The following is a 6000-nucleotide window of genomic DNA, read 5'->3' as shown; positions in this document are numbered from 1 at the left end:
TATTTATTTCCTCATGCATTGAAAAAGATTTCAGTAATGCTTTATAAAACCAAATTTGGAAGTTATAATCCTAAGCTTTTAGTATTTGACAAGAAAAAATTCCACTGAAGTTTGTGAAAGGAACTAAGATGTATATTTTAATATGTCACATTATATTTAACAGAGCAATAAACTCAGCTATTTAGCAACAGCAATGTTTACCCAATGGTTTTCAAAGCACAACTAGAACTTGCAATTTTTAGCAATTCAATAATGGTCCCAGTTAATACAACAACTCCTACTTTTACATCTAACCTAGGCCCGCTTTGTCAATTATTACCATGGGCAGTGTCACTTACAGCAAATGTTTAACTCCAAGTTATGTCAAAGCACTCTTCAGGGTGATATAATTTGTGTTAAATCTGCAAAGGACTACATTTAATGGTCCATTTCAGACATGGCCTCTTAGTTGCTGGTACAATCTGTTAATGAATGTAGAACAAACCAATGTCAAGTTTTTCCATTCAGAATGGCATAGAGACACTGTCTCCCCAATTCAATTGAGGTTCATCTAACAAGAGTGTCTGTGTAGCAACCCTGATGCCTTTCTTCCTTTGGCATTTTTTTCTGGTTGACACCATCTTGCATTCTTGTAACAATAGCTCTTGGTCAGCCAAATTCCAGCAAAAATAACCCAAAATTTATACTTATTTTGGTCTCCTTTCACACTACCTGGAAAATGCCTTCACTGTAGAAGAATGTCTGGCCCCCAGCTCCCAAGAGCAGCTTGCTCTCTCTAGTCAGCCTGCTGCTTGGGATGCTCTTGTTACAGACTCTCAGCCAGCTCATTCACTCATTATTTATTAGTCAATTTATTCATCTATGTAACAAATACTTACTGAGTGCTTGGTATGTGAAAGGCACTATTCTAGGTACTAGAGTTACGTGAAGAACACAATAGGCAAAATGTTCTCTCCTTATTAAATTTTCATTGCAGAGGAAGGAGGGAAAACAATAAAGATCACAAATGTAATATGACAAATAGGCCTTTCCCAAAATTCTTTGGAAAACATATATGGCAAAAACAAGATAGGGAGTGTTGGCTGAGGGAGAGGTTGTTGTAACAGCAAACATCATAGAGTCAGGAAAAGCCTCAGCGAGCATGAGGTATTTGAGCAGATTGCTTAAGGGAAAGGAGTACATCATGTAGATAAATGAGGGAGAAGCCTTGCACGTGGAGGGAAGAGCAAATGCAAAGGACCTGCAGAAGAAGAACACGTGAGAATTTCTAGGAAAAGCAAGGAAGCCAGTGTACCTGCAAGAGAGTCAAGAGGAGACCAGTAGAACGTGAGGTCAGAAAGGAAAGAGAGAACAGACCTTAGGAGGTTTTGTAAGCCATTGCAAGGACTTCCATTTTTCACTTTGAGGGGAATATGAAACCACTCGAGTTTTGTGCAGAGGAGGGACAGAAACTAACATATAGAGAAGAACATCACTGTGGTTGCCATGTTGATAAGAGACTGTGAGCCAACAAGGGTAAAACAGAATGACTTGTTAGGAAGCTATTGAAATAATTCAAGGGACAGGTGATGGTGACTTGTGAGCAATTTAGGTGAAAAGATTCTGGTGAAGGTAATAAAAAATTGGTGATGGTTTGTGTATATCTTAAAAGTAGAGACTACAGGATTTGCTGGTTGATTGCAAATGGTATATGAAAGAAGGTGCTCAAAAATGTTTACAAGTATTTTTGGCCTGAAAACCAAAAGCAAAGATACACTAATATAGAAAAGATCAGTAGGCATAAATGGGTAGAGGGCACATGCAAATCTCAGAAGCTAGACTTGGGGCAAGTTTATTTGTAGAAGTCTTATAGATACCCAAATGGTGATGTGGAGTGGGCGGCGGTTGGTTAAACAAGCTCAGGAAAGATATCTTGAGTGGTCATAGGGATTTTGGAGTTATCAGTTTACAGGTGACAATCTGTGGGGCTAAATAAGATTCCCCAAAGTGTCAATGCATTCAGAAAAAAAAGAAGCCTAGGCTCAGCCTTAGGTCACCCCTAATATTTTAGATCTGGGGAGATGAGGGATATTGGCAGAGTACCAATCAATAAATTAGAAGAGAAATCAGGAAATGTATTGTTCTGGAAGCCAGGTGACCAAAGTATTTAAAGAAGGAAGAAATGAATATTCATGTCAAATACTGCTACTTAGGTCCAGTAAGATAAAGACTGAAAATTGACCACTGGTTTAGCAATATAATCAATATTTCCTTCTACTGGGAATGAAGCAAATGAGGAAACCAAACAGGCAGACAAGCTGCCTTTCTTAAAGTACTCCTTATGTAAGCTGTGGCTCCATAGCTTTCATGAACTAAACTGGTTTAGGAATTCTTTATTTTGCTTTATTATGCTGCAGTAATCAATCCCTTTATTTGTGTCTTATCTGATTTCATGTTGATATTTTCAAGTTGATCTTATACAAAAATTATGTGAGGGAGATGAGTCAATGTTATTATCATTGTTTTGTAGAACATACAGTTTTTGAAGAAGATAAATTCAGCCCAGAGCTTCTGAGCACTAGAACCTTACCTTGCTACTTTCATTCCCATAAAAAGAGTGTTTTGTGCTTCTTTCTTTCTTGGTCTTTGAACATTTCTTTATGCATTGCTCACTTCTTTTCACACCTCCTATTTATTCTTATGTAATCCTTTGAATTTTGGTCTTTGGGTTTGGGGTTGGTTTTTTTTTTTTAAACAGCTGCACACCATGACCTTTAAGGACAAATATCAATATGACTTTAGAGCTTTAGGGAATTTAGACTTCTGCCAGGCTCTGATCCAGAAAATAGTTTTTATATCCCCTCATCTCCATCCTTTCCTACAGGATTTACTTCCTCCTAAAATAGGAGAAAGGCTGAGTAAATGACCAGCACTGTACTATTAAACATGCATCTACCATTCTCTTACTACAAGATGAGAATTGCAGGGTCCAGTATCCACTCAGTGCATCTTGTGACTGTAATCTCATGTATTGCCACAGTATATGTCCTCTCTTTTCTTCTTCTTGATTCTAACAGTTTTGCTTCCTTCGGCCCTTATATTAACACATCAGAAGTTCATATATTATTAGCAATGAGAGCATGTAGTTACAAATAGCCATCATCCATATTCAGGTTGACATCTCAGTGACAGTAAATCACCACCTTAAGTTCATACACAGGCATGCAATGGATTAATCACACACATTTTTAAACGATAGAACACAAGTTACAAAACTCATGCAGGAAGTGGATGGCACCTCTGAAATTTCTAGTTGCCATATTATTGTATATCAGTTAGCTAAGACGTTACCATGGGGGAGAATTGGGTGAAGAATATATACCTCTGTGTTATTTCTTACACCTGCAGGTGAATCTAGAAGTATACTGAAATGAAATGTTTAAAAAACTGTGCATGTAGAAGGACTTCCGTAGACAGACTTCTTTTTCTGAGACTATCGAACTGTTATAATGATGGGAGAGGAATGCACTAGGGAGACTACTGTCTCAGGCAAAGTCTACCACGCTGGCCTCGGGGAGTGGAATGACAGAGCCATGTGAGTAAATAGATAGATAGTGATCAGGGGAAAGAAAGGTGCTAATAAATATAAATATTTTTTTTGTTTTCACAGCAAATATAGTGGCATTGTTTGCAGTGTTATTGTGACTATGGACTCCACCTTCAATCAGCTGCCATAATCCCAGTCGTCTATCTGCCATGGGATCATTCTTTGTAAGAATTATTTAAGCTCTGTATCTTGGTTATAGTTCCCGTTTCCAAAGCTAAGCCAAACATGCTGCTCTTGTTTCCTTTCTATTCTTTTCTAGTCATCTGACCTTCCCGTCCTTTCCCAGCAATTCTTAAAATTATTGACTCCACTGACAGAAGTCAGGCTTCTGACCAACCGCCTAGTAAATAATAAGTTCACCAGTGAAAAGCCTTTTTTCCATTCTGTTTAATTACAGGCTTCAGAGACACTCAAAATGGAGGTTGTCTTAGGAACAAATAATACCATGGGCTTGGTTTCCTTATCTCCCATTGGCATTGGCACCATGCCTTTCTCTGCTTTGAAATGCATGGCTGTGTCTGTGGCTGCATACTAAACAGGCCGAGGCCACCACAGCCTGCTCAGCAGTCCAGATGCGGTTCAACTAATCCATGTACCTTAATGACCATTTTGGAACAGTAGTTTAGACAACTGACATGGCCGCTTTGTTTTTAGTGCAATCTATGGATGTGACCATAAACAAATTTAGGTATTATCATTGGAACTGGATTCAGTGAACTCTACGGGACTTGAACTACAACCTGCTTGTTCTGAATTCTAGATGTCTAGATTCAAAAGTGACCCATAGAAATGTATGTGTAAAATGAGTAAATGACATATAAAGACTTTATTATGAGTCAAACATATAAGAAATGAGCAATCAAAAGTAAATTTTTCTTCTACTCTCATTTCCTCAGACTCTCCCTTTTACAGGGAAAATTACTATTAATAGTTTCAAGCAGAGACATTCTATGCATATATGAGTATACGAGGTCTGTCCAGAAAGTCTCTAGCCATTTACTATGAAAAATATCTTCACTTATTGAAGAAGATACAAGATACAAGAAACATTGTACACAGGACAATGACACCTCAGTCCCCTTTAGACGTAGGCACCTTGAGACCTCACTCAGTTCTCCGATCTTTGTTAATTGCAGCCTGCACAAGTTTGACATCTTCAGGTGCTCTGCTTGTGGCAGGCCTTCCAGAATGTGGATCACTTTCAACAGATTCTCAACCATCTTTGTAGCGCCAGTGTCATACTTGACTCAAACATGCGAATAGTTTCCGTGGAGCAAAGTTCAAGCTTAATGCAAAATATGATGCAGATTGTTGCTCTATTCACTCAGTCATTTTGAATGTGATGATGACACAGTCCACATGCTCATTCAATGGGTTATACCACCCCCACTGACTAGTACAGTGAAGTCATCACTTTTTGCACATGCACATTCTAGTCTAGTCTCCTTGGCTGCCGGGCTACATTGATGTCATACAAACTCTTTTCATTACATTAATAATGGCTGGACTTTTTCTAGACAGACTTCTGTATATGTAAGTTTTATACAGGGGGAAAACACTATAGCTATACTTGTTCATTTATTTCACAAAAGTTAGCAGGATTAGAGAACATAATGCTCTACAATTTATTTTTTAATTAATAACTCGTGAAAGCCTTTTTATACATAACATTAAAAAGATGATCTTTCCTCACCTTTTTAAATAGCTGCCTAGTATTCTGTTGAGTGGATATAATCAGTTTGTGTTTAACGAGTCCCATTTTGATGGACATCAGCTTTTTCCAATGTTTTGCTTTTACCAATGCTGCTTCCGTGAACATCACTGCTTGTAATTTGTTGTGCCACGTGCAGTAATATCTGTAAGATACATTCCTGAAAGAAGAATTCATGGCCAAAGGATTTAGTGAGGTTTTAGGTATATAAATATTGCTTAATTGCCTTCCAGAGAGGTTATCCCAATTTCCCAGCCATGTACGACAAGGTTTGCCTCCCATATCTATCCCCTCTCACTGTATAATGAATGTTTAAACTTGTCATTGTGGGTATAATTATAAGTTGTAGTTAACCAGTTATGGACATGGTTAGGCATTTTAACATTCTTTCTGCCTAATCACTTAGTTATTTGTCCTTTTCCAAATAATATCTATTCCATGCTGGTTTGAAATGGCAGAAAAAATAGCTCTCCGTGTTTGTTTTATTTCTGAGATCTCTATTCTGGTAGCTTTATCTTATTGTTTATGTGTATTAGTGCCAATTTTTATAAAATTTTCTACTCTTCTAATATCTTAACATACAGAATATTTCATGCCTCCTCATTGTTCTTTTTCAGAATTCCTTAGATATTTTGGCAAACATTCTTGTTGGCGGTTGTGTGGTTTTATTTTAATAAACATTGAAATATAATCTGTTTAAAAG

The sequence above is a fragment of the Sturnira hondurensis genome, unplaced genomic scaffold, assembly GCF_014824575.4.
Source record: "Sturnira hondurensis isolate 20B ecotype Veracruz unplaced genomic scaffold, ASM1482457v3 Scaffold0000396, whole genome shotgun sequence".
NCBI classification, from domain to species: Eukaryota; Metazoa; Chordata; class Mammalia; order Chiroptera; family Phyllostomidae; genus Sturnira; species Sturnira hondurensis.
The sequence above is the reverse complement of the archived record's forward strand: the minus strand, read 5'-3'. Positions refer to the sequence as shown.